The following is a 15,120-nucleotide window of genomic DNA, read 5'->3' on the forward strand; positions in this document are numbered from 1 at the left end:
GCGCTCCCCTCTGGTCCCGCCTCCCGCTCCTCCTCCTCGTCTCCGCCCCCCGTTCTGTTTTCTCGCGGCTGCCAGTCGAGCGGGTCTGCTGCCTCCACCGCCCAGTCTCCGCTCAGGTGTCACTGTTGCTGGCAGCCCAGGATTAGGGAAGGAGAATGGGCAGGGGGTCGCGGCTGGAAGGAGAGAGGCTCTACCATGCCTCCCCCAGCCCCATTTGGCCTCCTCCCCTGGACCCCGCACACACACCCCGCGCCGCTCTGGCAACCGTGCCAGGTCGGCTGGGTTAAGCCGCAGTGTGAGTAGCCAAGTGCGGAGGGTGTCTCCGGGTGTGTGCGTGGCCCGCGAGAGGGCAAGAAGGGAGGAGGCGGAGGGAGGAGGGAAGGGGGTGGGGGTGAGAGGCGACCGAGAGAGGGCGGAGGAAGGAAGAGCGCGAGGAGCTCCGGGGCCCGCCGCACAGCTGCTGTCGCTGCCTCAGCTGTCCAGAGAGAAGCGCCAAAACGGGGACGAATAAACAACTTACCTTGGAGAGATGGGCTCTGCCTGTGATGGGTGTACGCTGGTTTTCCTGTTGGGGCTTTTGTGGGGCGTGGTGTAGTGGTTATTAATGTTTCCCACCCGTGCATCCACACCTTCCGACGAACAGCCGCTCCCGAGTGTCTCCGGCCAGGGACGTGGCGGAGAGTGCGGGACGCTATAGGACGGGGGACCGGGCTGTCCACTGAGGATGGGGACGGGAGTCCAAGCGACCCTGGGCAACTCTGAGTTACCTGGGTCAGCCCTGCTGGTCTCCAGGGAGAAATGGGGATGCGAGGGCGGGAGAAACACCAGAGAGGGTCGCCTTTTCCCTGTTGACACTGCACATCCCGCGACTGGTCGTAAATGGTGACGCCACGTCTCCCTTCCCATCTCCCTTCCCAGCACCCGATACCACCTGGTGCTTCTGGTACCTGCAGGGCACTGAAGCCCAAAGTGGGTCCCCATTCTGGTATCCTCCCGTTGGAAGGAGTGTGGAGGATGGAATGGGAGGTGTGGAAGGCCAAAGCGTGACAGTGGCCCAAATGCTCCCTTCTGACCTGCCTGCTGCGCCACAGAATGAGGAGCAGGTCTCCCTCTGCAAGAAGGTCACCTCTTCACAGCCCCTCTTCCCAACCAACCTAAGCACCAAGGACCAAGGACCAGCAGAGGCTGGGGACAGGGATTAGATTAAAGTTCAAACCCGAGGGCTTCCCTGGTGGCGCAGTGGTTGAGAGTCTGCCTGCCGATGTAGGGGACAGGGGTTCATGCCCCGGTCTGGGAAGATCCCACATGCCGCGGAGCGGCTGGGCCCATGAGCCATGGCCTCTGGGCCTGCGCGTCCAGAGCCTGTGCTCCGCAATGGGAGAGGCCACAACAGTGAAAGTTCAAACCCGAAAAGAAGTTTTAGGAATTGTCTGATGACACTGGAGTGTGGCTTCAGCGGTGTGGCCTGCAAGGAATAGGAGCTCAAACTAGGAGGCAGGTGAGCCTCTATGGAGGCCTTTTTAGCAAAAGGAGACCACGCAAGGTATGTCCCTGACTTAGGGAGACTGCCATTGGCTCCAAATTCTGCTGCCCAGTTCACAACCCTAGGATTGTTTTGTGGTAATTAGGCAGACAGTACATTCAGTAAATATGTATCCTGCTCTTTTTATATGCCAGACACTGTGATAGGTAATTTGTGTGGGGTGGGGAATTGTAAAGGGCCCTTGCCAGTAATAAAGCCTAGTCCAGTAACTGTCATAAAAATATGAGCTCTGAGAGGCCAGTGTATTGCCTCAGGAAGGGACTGTTAACAACAGCCCCCTGAGCACAGGCAGAGCTAGTTGCTAAGGCAGATTTGGGAAGTTGGTCCCTGGCCAGATGGCACACAGCAAGGCAGGGATGCCAAGACCTGTGGGTGAAGAAGAGGGCCTGCTTGAGGCAAGAGCAGGAAACCATGTCCAGGTATGCTCACTTCCAATGCCGCAACGTTCTTTCCCACATATTGCAAACAGAGATACAGTTCCCACCATTATTTGGACTCACTTTTCAGGTATTTTTTTAAAAAAAAGAAAAAAAATACCTTTGAACCAAGCTCAGAGACTTAAAAAGTCAGCACCATAGAAAAGTTTTATGAAACAGATAGGAAATTAAGGCACACTTTTCAGGCACACCCTTCAGTCTGCTACAAGTCTAGGATACCTCCTAACTGAGGTATGTGTGGTAAAAAAAAAAAATGTTATGAATCATAATCACTTTATAACACATCTTATTATCATCATGTGCCTTTAATGCGTGTGTCTGGTTCCACACTGTTGCAACACAGACACATCTTCTTAATCAAAATTAAACCCTACTCTAAGGAAAACTAGACAGCAGCATATTAACTAGAGACTAGTTATGTCCAAGTAGCTGGCCTACTGATAGAGCCAAATCATCTTTTTTATTTAGATATTTTCAGGTGTCCTACTATCTGCTACTGACAATTTTTTTTTATTCTGTTAGATTGCCCAAGCAGTCCTTGATTATGTTACCTCTTGCATCAGGTCACCTTAGACATGGAATTTACATTTTCAAAAAGTTACTGCAATTCCTGGATGCTGACTTTGACAATGTCCTCTATTTATGGAGAAAAAGAGAAAAAAAAAAAAGCCTTGGCAAAAAAAAACTTACTGTCTACCAAAAGTTGTATTTCCCCTTCTTTAGTATACTTCTCTCTGCAAAGCATCTGTCTAGGTAGGGACTCCATTTCCCGGCCTGCACCTGCTTGCATCTGAGTGGGTCCATGAGACTAGTTCTGGTCAATGGGCTGTGGGCTGAAGTGTTTCATCACTTTCCAGCTAAGGCCGTTAAGCAGCAGATATGCATTCTCTAGCCCATGGGCTCCCGTCCTATAGCTGGATTCAGAGGCTTCTAGGGTCCTGGAGGAGGTGTAACCTCAAATGGAAAGAGCTCAGTGCCTAAACTACCACATAGAGAAATGCTGCCCACCTACTAGAAATCTGCATTGGACTTTACATGAAGAAAAAATAAACTCTTAGTGTTGCTCCATTGAAATGTGGGGATATGTCTGTTAGGGGAGCTAGTATCACCAAATTAGCACACAAAATTTATGTTTATTTATTTATGTTAGTTCAAAAAGTAAAATCCAGAATTATTGTGTATCTGTTATATAACTACAAGAAGACTAAAAATATTCTTATTTTTTTAAACACATGAGCATCAAACCTTGTTTTTTTATGAAGAACTATTGATTTGCCAGTTGTGTTTCGAACACCTGTTCTGTGCAAGGTACTGTGCTGCTAGATAATGCATAAATGTATAAAGGAGTCAAGATTTAGTCCTTTCGTTCAAGGATCTCAAAGTCTTGTTATACAAGAGTTGTACATATTTTATCTCTGCAAACATTTAGGTGTAAGGTGCTACTTCATCAAAACTAATTATGAACATAAATATGTATGAGAAAAGAAACTATTGAGGATTTGGAGTCATCTATGCATTCAAATGCTCCAAGTCACAGCTTACCTCCATTGGTACAAATTATCGTAAATGAATAAATGAATAATGTTTTAGTTTGCTATTAAGTGCTCCGCTAGATCTAGAAGCCTTTTTTTTTAAAGAAAATAAATAAAGATATTTCATTTTGTATCCTGTTTTGAGAATAACCAGCTTTTGAAATTTTCGACTTTCCTTTGGTTCTTGGATGAATTACTATCATTTTGACTTTAAGAGCTGAATAGTAACTTCCGGTTTCAACTCTTCTGAGACACGCACTTCGATCTGAGTAGTTGATGGCAGACAGCAGCATGTCTGACCTATTCTTACCTGAGATGAGGGAGCATAGTGCTGAAGGACCTTGTAGACAGCCAATCCTGGCAGAGCCATGAATATGTATGAGAATTCGATTTATTATCTTTAAGCTAATTCCTATGACATGGACTTTTAACATGTTCTACCCTATTCACTATAGAGTCTCTATGAAATATATATTCAACATGGATTTTATTTGAGGTTTAAACTAAAAGTGCTTCTTATTGTTTATCTTTTGGATTGCTCTTGAAATTTTATTGAGCCTTGTTTTTTTCCAGAAGATAGTTTTACTCATTTAGGAAAATTATTTTTCAAAGAACATGAAAAATTGTTATACCAAATGTATTCAGGAATAAGTATTTTTTTTTCCTCCGTCAGGGACCAATCTATAACTTATGGAATTGTATGCTAAGTTTAATATGGAGAGGATATATTTTATGTAAAATTTGGCAAGACTATGGGCAATCATTATTAATTTGGATTTAATAAACATTTTTATATTTGTTTTATTTGTATTTATACCTTCATCTCATATCCCAGTTCTGGGCACACAGTAAACGCTCAACAAATTTTGCTGAGTGAATTTTAAAAGTCTATTGTCATCCAATATATGAGGCACTAGAGTAAGTACCACAGCCCCTACTCTCAGGGATATTTTAATATTACTAATATACATATAAAAATATTTTTTATATCTATATATTATATCTATATATCTATATCTATATATACATACACACAAACTGGAGAGAAATATTATAGCCCTTTCTCCTAGATAGTTTGAATTCTAATTTTATTATTAAATAAAAAATTATGAATAGATTAATGGTGTCAAGTCATAAATGTTCACATTTAAAATAACTATATAGGTTGTATTATATTGATAATCTAAGAACTATTCATGCTGTAAAACTTTATGTATTCTGGCTTTTCTAAACTCAGAATAGTTGACCTGAAATGAGCTGAAGTTTACACTTGAAGTGCTTTGAGAACAACTTCAAGACCAACATCAAATGACTTAGCAATCAAACTAAAGATACCATGTTGTGGAAGACCTGATAAATCAATTTAGGACAAACTTTCTCAAGCCCTCTAAAAGCATATTTGCATATACAAAATCAATATAGTAATTAGAAATGAGTTTCACTCTTTAAAGCCAGGAGAAATTTAACCTTACCCCAAGTAAGTTTTGCCCATTATCGATTGGAAATTCATGAATTTGCAAGTAAACATTCTATTAAAAAAGAATCTTGCACTCAGTCTAGCCATCTTCCCATTTACTTCCAATTAGTGGGGTTTTATTTTGCTAGTATTCATGGTTATTGGAAATCCTATATTCAATAGGCATTTATTGAACACCTATGCATATCAGACACTGGGAATACAGTAGGAAAATATCAAGGTCTCTCCATTCATAAACCTTACATTCCAGTGAGGAGAGACAGATGATTAAAAGTAACAATTAAAAGCAATTACACATACAGGTGAACGAAGCGGTAAAAATCACGTACAGTGGTAACAACACTGGAAGCAGTGGTTGGCAAAGTGGTGTTACTGTTGTGGACAGATTGTTTAGGGAAGACCTCTCTGAGAAGGTAATATTTCAAGAGATTCAAATGAAGTAAGGACAGTATCTATGCAGCTGTCTGAAAAGGGAGTGTTCCAGGTTGAAGAAACCACGTGTGCAAAGGCCCTGATGTAAGAGTCTGACATTTTTAAAGAACTGTCAAAGGAGGTCAGTGTAGCTGGTGCACAATGAACTAGAGAGAGGTACAAGATGAGGTCAGAGAGGTGATGCAGGGTCAGATCATATAGGGCCTCGTAGAACATAAAAAACTTCTAAACATTATTCTGGTGAAATAAGCAGTATTTTATTAGGAAAGGAATATGATATGATTTAAACTTAAAGAAGATCCTCACTCTTTTGTAAGAACTGACCCTGGATGCAGTGGTTGGAAGGGAGCAGGGGTGGAAATGGGAGCACCAAGCAAGAGACTATTGTCACAATCCAGGCTAGAAATAAGGTACTTTGGATTATCGAGTTTAGAAGGAAGTAGTGAAAGCTATCCTATTCCAAATATATCTTAAAGCAGAGCTAACAGATTTGCTGATGGATTGGATAGACTTTGTGGGAAAATAAAAAAGAGGAGTCGAGAACTCCAAGGTTTGGAGTCTGAGCAAAAAAAAAAAAGATGGCGTTACCATTTCCTGACAGAGGTAACATTGGAAATGAAGAGCATATTTTGTGAAGATCTAAAGCTAGTTTTAGATATGTTAACTTTGAGATGCATATTATATGTGGACGTGGAGATGGCATATAGGGAATTGTATATACGCATCTGGACTTGAGAGGAAAGAGCCAGGCTGGTGAGTAGTCGTGGCATTTCAGTAGTTCTTTTTTTTTTTTTTTTTTTTTGCGGTAAGCGGGCCTCTCACTGTTGTGGCCTCTCCCGTTGCGGAGCACAGGCTCTGGAAGCGCAGGCTCAGTGGCCCTGGCTCACGGGCCCAGCCGCTCCATGGCATGTGGGATCTTCCCGGACTGGGGCACGAACCCGTGTCCTCTGCATCGGCAGGTGGACTCTCAACCACTGCGCCACCAGGGAAGCCCTTTAGTAGTTCTTTATTTTAGTTAGGCGGTAGGGAGAAGAGGAGGGACCAGAAAGGAGTAGCTTCTGGGGTAGAAATGTGGTATCTCTGAGGTCAAGCAAACGAAGTGTCAACAATGCTGAAGATTTGAGTATAATGATGACTGAGAATTGACTACTGGTTTTGACAAAAGGTGAGTTCACTGGTGATTTTAACAAAGCAGTCTCTATACCTATCTAAAATAGCACCTCATCAGTCTCTGCCTCTTTATACTAACTTAGCCCCTTTTTTATATTTATAATTACTTGACAGTATATGTGCCGGTATGCTATGTCTGTGATGTGTTTGTCTGTCTTCCTGAAAGTAGATGACATGACCCTCGAGGGAGGGGAATTTGTCTTGTTCCCATTTGAATCTCCATGGTTAACAGCTGTTTATTGAAAGAATGGGCTTACAATGCTAGCCCAGGTTAGTTTTTCTTATTTTCTCAGCAGTTGAAATAAGCATTTCAAGGGGGTTGGGGGTGGGAGGATTAAGTGAATGTGGTCAAAAGGTACAGATGTCCAGAAATAAGATAAATAACCTCTGGGGATGTAATGTAAAACATGGTGACTACAGTTAGTAACACTGTATGATATATTTGAAAGTTGCTAAGAGAGTAGATCTTAAAAGTTCTCATCACAAGGGAAAAAATTGTAACTATGTGAGGTGATGGATATTAACTAATCTTATGATGGTAATCATTTTGCATTTGTAGAGAAAAATAGAAATTCATGTTTAGATTTTTTCTTAATTACAAAAATCAACTTTAATAGAGTAAAAAGAATTGACTCAGATCTCCAGGATGAGAAATGGGATGGGAATTCAGGAATTCCGTTTTCATGTGAGGTGTGTCTCTCACATGTCCCCATTGTAAGAATAATTACGTGTGTAAATCCAGGGGAGGGCACAGTGTTACTCATAGCTCCTCTTTCTTCAAATACACAAAGAGTTCTATTGTTTGAAACATTTGAATTATTCCCTAGTGATAAATTAGGCCAGACATTAGCAATTTTCAGGGAGGAAGTGGGTAGAATTTGGGTGATGGTTGTTTAGAAGCAGACCCTCAAAAGAGATTCCTTCTCTTTTTCAGGGTGTCCCTGAGGTCCAGCCAACAGGAGTGTAAACAGTCAGGGAAATTGTGCTAGATAGGCTTTCAGGTGCCTGTCCTGCCCACTCCCATCTTAGATAAAATGCCCCAGCCACGGCACCTGCTGAGTGATCATCAATTAACAGGTTCAATTGCTGTCATCACACAGGATTGGACCAGGGTGGGTGAATATCTAACTAGAGAACATCTAAGGACCAGTGACCTTAACTTCCCAAAACTAATTTGCAAAGTCAGCTAGGCTAAACAGATACTCTCTTGGAAGAACATGACTTAAAAATTCAGAGGAAAGTTGGGGGTGGTTGTTTGAATGAAAGGTCTTGCAGACTGGAACTGAGATGGCCACTAGCAAATGATTCATGTGCAAGGTGGGTAAACAGATGAAACCATTGAGGCCAGAGGGACCATCGTTCAGATTCTGCAGGAGTGAAGGGAGGAGAGAGAGACAGAGACAAAGAGATTCCTAAATCTGTTTTCCTTTTTGTTCTAAGGCCTGGTTGTTTAAATTTTTTCTGGGTTTATGAGACCCCTCAATATCTTGACAACAAATCCTGTTTTCTAGAGCTGGTTTGAGATTTCTGTTCCTTACAAACCCCAAAATGCCTCACTGAATCATACGAAGGGTAGAAAAGAGCAGCTAAGATTGTGACTTCATGCCCTCTGTGGGTTTTCAAAAGTTGACACCTGATTGTGATGGTTCCTTTTCTTCATTCAAAAAATGACTATAAGGGCTTCCCTGGTGGCGCAGTGGTTGAGAGTCCGCCTGCCGATGCAGGGGACACGGGTTTGTGACCCAGTCCGGGAGGATCCCACATGCCGCGGAGCGGCTGGGCCCGTGAGCCATGGCCGCTGAGCCTGCGCGTCCAGAGCCAGTGCTCCGCAACGGGGGAGGCCACAACAGTGCATACTGCAAAAAAAAAAAAAAAGAAAAAATGACTATAAGATGCTCCCATCCTTGCCCATCCCAGTTGTTTCTATAGCACACTCAATACCAAAAATAAAAAGAGTGAAAAAAGTATATGCGGGGGAGGGGTGGATAGGGGAGGGGGAGAGAGAGACAGAGACAGAGGCAGAGACTGACTCTGCCTGAAGAGTCTTGGTAAGTGCGAAGGTTGTTAATTGAATATGCTCTATGCCTGTTTCCATGTCACATTCAGGTTATAAGCTATGCTGCAGTAAAAATGTAAAGATCTCAGTAACTTACCACAGCTTGATGTTCTCTGCAGGCTTGGGCCACCCTCCAGGGCAGTCATCCTCCGTGTGCTGGCTCAGCATTCCAGCCTGCTTCAATCAGTCAGAAGCACCCATATCAGCATTTCACAGTCACCCAGCAGGAGAGGAGAGCCCTGGAGAGCTGCGTTCCAGCAATCAAATGCGTCTGCCCGGAAGTGGCACTCACAAATGACTACATTTGACTGGAACTCCTCATTTGGCCACACCTTATTTCAAGGGGGCACAGGTATGTGATCCTCCCACAGGTTCAAAATCAGAGGGAGGCCAAATATTTATAAAGGGTAATAATGCCATCAGCAGTTCTAAATGATCTAACCCACGTGGGACTTCCATGCTACTGTTTGATAGCTAGTGACGACAAACATCTTAGTTCTTTTTACATGCCAAGATACTCCTGCGTGCCTGTGGCTACTGACCTGCTTCTCGTATTGAACCTTTCCTATTCTGCCACATGGCCTCCACTGGACTGAATTGGTTATACTCCACTTGGCTCGATTTTGATCTTACTACATCTTCCCTAGGGCCTGCGGTCCTACACCCAATCCTGGTATCACTACCACTTCTTGTAATCTTGCCAGCTCCCTCTTAGGCCAAGGCTTGGTTTCTCCCTCACTCTCAATACTCTAGTGCCTTTGTAGATGGGTATTGTTGGGCGATCACTGGCAGTTGTTAATATTATACCAACCAGACTGGAAAAAAATGCCCTCTTAATGTGTCTTAGCTACAAATAGAAGCATTAACTTCTTTTCTAATTTTCAAAGATGTGAGATTATTTAAATATATGAATGTATCTATATATAGATATACAGTATAGAGAGAGTTGATTGTTTTGAGTCACTGCCTTTTATAAGAAGTTAATATCACCAGTTTAACACTATGCAAACTTATACTGCGTAAATGCCGAGTGGTTTCTGAGAATGCCACATTTTGGTACTATTTTGACACAACAAAACACATTTTTTTCTTCTTACTTTATTAGTCCTGCAATATGATGAGTAGCCTTTTGTGTCAACCTGACTAGGCTACAATACCCAGTTATTTAACCACACGCTAGTCCAGGTCACGCTGTGAAGGTAGTTTGTAGATGTGGTAACATCTACAATCAATTGACTTTGAGGGGATTACCCTTGGTAACGTGGATGGGCCTCATCCAATCAGCTGAAGGCCTTAGGAGCAAAAGCTGAGGTTTCCTGGAGAAGAAAGAATTCTACTTCATGACTGTAGGGTCAGTTCCTGCCTGTTTCAAGCCAGCCAGTTTGCCCTACTGATTTCAGACTCATCAGTGTGAGCCAGTTCTTTATACAAATCTCTTAATATACACATACACACGTAGAGATACATATATATGTATCTCCTTCTGGTTCTCTTTCAAATCCTGACTGGTACCTACAATATATATACTTCTTCTAATTCAAGGTCAGTAGTTATTCTAAATATCATGAAAGAATGTCTCTTTCTGTATCTATATCTCTCAGTCTCTCTGTCAATCTGTCTCTTTCTCACACATGTGGATGCACACACACACACATCACATAGGACCAAATTATATATTTATTAAAAAGTAAAGTTTCTGATTTAATTCTGTAGTTTCTGTTTCTCTCACTCATGGCCTAAGTGAAGAATTTCTATTAGCAACTTCCCAGGTAATTCTAATGGATAGGCAGTATCTAAGGTTGGGGTGCCTAGCTGTAGAGCCTGAGATGAAGATTCGTATAAAAGTGATTTATTAAAGAATGTTCCAAGGAAAAGCCACGGAAAATTATGTCACGTGACAGGGAAGGGAAGGAAGCCAGGCAAGAGACTCGTGTCGAGCAAAGACCCAGGGGTGGTAACTTGGTTCAGTCCTGCAGGGGACCTCTGCAGACTTATAAGTCACACCTCCAAGCTGTCTCCATCAGGGACCAGAGAGCTGAGTATTTTACCCAGTAGTCACTGGTGGCAACGCAAATTCCTAGGCCCCTTCGGCTCTCTCCGTACTGAGGCAAAGGCGAGGGAAGTCTGAGAACATCACTCCAACGGAGATGCAGGTGAAAACACGCAGGTAGCTGTTGTGCATGAAAATGGAAAAGGTTTGGAGAAGATATGGGTGGGCACTGAGAACATCTGCTACTCAGGATTGAAAGCCACTAGGATAGAAGCATGGTGCAAGGAAAACAACCACACCTCATTGAGGGTATGCAGATTTAACAATTATATCTTTTCTCTCATATCACTTCAAATTAGTCTCCTCTCCACAATGGACTTACCATCTTAGAAGTAAGTATGATGTGATTTCATGGGCAGATGGTCTCACTCCTTTCCCATTTGTAATCCCCAAATAACACCCCTTCTACTGTATGAAGTTCTTAAGTCTCAGAATACAGCATTTAGTCCCTTTATGGATAGACTAATGTGAAAATATTCCTAAGACAGGAAATACATTGGCTCGACTTAGAACTGAAAATTGTCCTAAGTGTTTGTGGCTAGGTTCTCTGTCCAACCTAGGAAGGAATTGGGTATACGCTGAATGCTTTATCTGTTCAGAAGCCTCATCTCAAATCTGATTCAACCCTATGATTTTACATGAATCATGGGGGCATAGTTCCAGGGATCAGGATTGGGTGCATGATACCCTCTTCCCCTATAAGATTCCTTTCTTTGGAGAATTAGATTCAGTCTTTCTCTGGAAGACAGATGAAATTTATACTAAGGCATTTGCAGCAGCCATATTACTCTACCTTATAGATCAGAAAAGCAGAGAAAGGGTTTAGAGAAAGAATTATGAATCAGACATGCAGAGAAGAGCAGAGATGAAAGACAGAAGAAAGACTGCTAGTATTCCATTTCCTGATTCCACTATGTTCCTGAGGCCCGGCTGCATGACGGCTCTTGGGCACCACGAGACCCCATGCATTCTTTTTTTTTTCCAAGTAGTCATTTATTTATTTATTTATTTTTAACTTTTTATTTTATATTGGCATATAGCCGATTAACAATGTTGATAGTTTCAGATGCACAGCAAAGCCACTCAGCCATACATATACACATCCCCAATGCATTCTTATCATTCATTCCTGTTTTGCACTGAAGTTGTGCTGAAGTTCAGTTACATGCCACCAAAGAGTAATAAATAACAAGGGGAAACAAAGAGTAACACATTTTCTCAGCTATGAACTCTGCCTGGGAGAAATCCTGGGTAGAGTTCGGGGAGGTCGCTTATCTCTAAGCGTCTGGCTGCATGTGGGGTGACCTAGAGGCTAAGGTGGTGAAATGCATAGCCCTGCAGACATAAGAAGGCTTTCCAGAGGTTACCCAGGTAGGAATATTTTCAGAGGTCCATTTTCCAGATCCTCAAAGTTCATACTTAGTCTTTCTTAAAACTAATCTGTTAGAGTGTCTCCTGGGACCTACCACTTCTTTTCCATATCTCTCTTCACAGACCCCTCTGTCTTCCCCTCACTCATCTGAAATCAGTATGGTGTGTTATCCCGAGGCGTTTCTGGGGTGCCAAACAAAGAAAATTTGAGAAGTGACACTGGGAGAATCACAAGATGGTAAAGCTAGAAAAGCATCAGCAAAAACATTGGAGAGAAAAGTGCCCTTTCTTATCTAGGGGAAAGTCTGATGGCTAGGATCCTGCAACTTTATCTATCTCCCCCAAATCATGTATTACTTATATATCTTAGAATTCAGAAGCGAAGTGATAGTGGGAATGCATATTTATATGTTTATTGTGATTGAAAAAAAATCAGGGTTTTTTTTTCCCCTCACAGAAAAGTCTAATTTAGATTATTGGTTTCACAATTAAGAACCAGATATTTTTCCTCTAAATTAAATAAGTTTAGTTTGCTGCTCTAATGTTTTGATGAAAAATATTTAACACACAAATGCAATATACAATTTTCTAGAACTTATAATCATGTTTAACTATTAAGCCTTCAATATAAAACTGTAGTTAACAACTAAAAATATAATTTTTAAAAATTATTTTAGGAGATACTTGAGCAAAAACTGTGAATACCTCTAGATAAGCAAAATATATTCACCCAGACTAAAGCACTATGACCAAGAGAAGCCAACCAAACCCATCTTTTCTTTTCATTCTCTTGAATACCTCATGACCCTAAGACTGAAACACTTTGATTAATTAGCCAAAGCCCCAAGGAATAAAAGCATAAACTAATTTTTTGTTTTGATATGTGAGAGAGAAGAGAGAATGCAAGTATACTAAGTCTAAAAGGTGATAGTTTCTAATACTCAAGGGAAAAGGTATAAAAGTAATGAACTTGACTTGTTTTATAATTCTGCATAATATTCATATAGAACTTTTATAGTACTCTACAGTTAAAATAGTTCCTATATATTTATTTCACTTTATTCTCCTACTATTTTAGTGGATATTTTTATCTTAAGTCATCTAAAAGCAAAGACTGAGATGGTGATTCTTTTCAAGTGATTTATTGAAAAAGTACCCTCAGAGGGAAGAGATATGGGAACATATGTATAACTGATTCACTTTGTTATAAAGCAGAAACTAACACACCATTGTAAAGCAATTATACTCCAATAAAGATGTTAAAAAAAAAAAGAAAAAGTGCCCTCAGGAGAAGGGGGCATGAGGGAAGTGGGACAGAATGGGAAATACAAACTAAGCAAGAAGGCGGTTTCAGTGGAGGTTCATGTCATTAAGCTTCAGTCTATTCCCACTGAAAAGCTTTGAGCACAAACTGCTCCACAGAGTTGGACCCCGTTGTTGCAAGAGGTTGACCTATTGTACCCGTCAGGCATTGGCCAAGATCTCCGGGGACAGGTGGAGGTTCCTGTATGACCAATACTCTGGGGGCAGTTCTCTGGAGAAGGGGGTCATTGTCAATCAATACTCATAGCAGATAGGGGATGGGTGTTCTGGATGGTCAAGAGGATCTGGGGGGAGCGCCAACATTTCCAGTTTTCTATTTTAGAAATAAGGAAACCCAGGCTCAGAATGGTCAAGTATCTTGCTCCAGGGTTCTACAGGAGTAAATGATGGCGTTATGGCATAAGTTCAGGGCTTTTGACAGTAAAGCCAGACAGTGAATTTCACATCTTTCCCACGTCCAGTGTATACAATCTATGGAGTTAAACAATCTGATATGAAGTCAGACTCTGACATTTATTAGCTATGTCCCTGGATATATAGCCTTCAGATATATGACCTTAGGCAGGTTACTTAGCATTTATGAGTCTCAACTTCTTAACCTGAAAAATGTGAACAATAATAACTACCATGGTATTCTGAGGATTTTTTTTTAAAAGTATAAAGCACCTGTCATTGTGCCTTACATAGTGTATATGCTCCACAATACCCATTTCCTTTCCTTTTCTCTTTTACTTATGAGCAGACACATTAAAGTAATATAGAAACTATATTGGATAACACATAAATAACATATTGGATAACACACAAATATATACACATCACTAAGCAGGAACATTGTCAAAATGATGAGATTTTCTAGAGAGTCTTTCTAGTCCAAGTTGCTACCACAAAAGCTTTAAAATTGACCACTACAACTTGTTGTTTGAGTCTGTATAATTTTAAAAAATCCTCTGTTTGAGTCTGTATAATTTTAAAAAATCTATTGATGTATAACATACTAACAGATAAGTGGAAAAGTGTACAGTTTAATAATTATTGTAAAGTAAATACACTTGTGTAACCATGACAGATGCAAGAAATAGAACATTACCAGCAGCCCAGAAACACCACTCTCCATCTTGGACACCTTCCCAATTATTAATCCCTTCCTTCTTCCTAAAGGTAACCAATCTTAGGGTTTACAATACCATGGATAAGTTCTTTGCCAGTTTAAAGTTTATGCAAATGGAATCAAACAATATTAGCATGATGTTTCTGCCTTCTTTCACTCAACTTACCTGTTTTTTCTGTGTGTAACAGTGTTTTTAAAATTTTCATTGCTGAATAGTATTACCATGTATGTATACTTATTTAAATATTTTATTGTTGATGAACATTTTGGTTATTGCCAGTTTGGGACTATTAGCAATAATGCTGCAGTGAATATTACTGAAATTTTCATTTGGTGCACATGTGTGCATTTCTTCTGGGTATAAAAGATAGCAGTTAAATTGTGGGATTATGAAGTATGTTTATGATTAACTTGAGTAAATACTGATAAACAGCTTTCCAAAGTGCAACAGCAACTTACACTCTGCTCCCCAGCAATTTATAGTAGCTCGTTGCTCCATATTCTCACCAACTCTTGATTTTTTTGTTTTTTGTTTTCGCCTTTACCATTCTCGTGGCATACCATTACACAACTATGGAAGTTACGTTTTTACCTTCCATTTCCCTGATATCTAATGAT

At 41.1% G+C, this 15,120-nt stretch overlaps 1 long non-coding RNA gene across 1 annotated transcript; it reads left to right on the forward strand.

Moving 5' to 3' along the window:
* The first annotated feature begins 76 nt into the window (after positions 1–76).
* On the forward strand, positions 77–14,575 carry LOC132519192 (uncharacterized). Its single transcript, XR_009540112.1, has 3 exons — positions 77–295; positions 8,767–8,999; positions 14,461–14,575. It is a non-coding gene; the product is annotated as an uncharacterized LOC132519192 (long non-coding RNA).
* The last annotated feature ends 545 nt before the right edge of the window (positions 14,576–15,120 follow it).

Source organism: Lagenorhynchus albirostris, chromosome 4, assembly GCF_949774975.1.
Source record: "Lagenorhynchus albirostris chromosome 4, mLagAlb1.1, whole genome shotgun sequence".
Lineage (NCBI taxonomy): Eukaryota > Metazoa > Chordata > Mammalia > Artiodactyla > Delphinidae > Lagenorhynchus > Lagenorhynchus albirostris.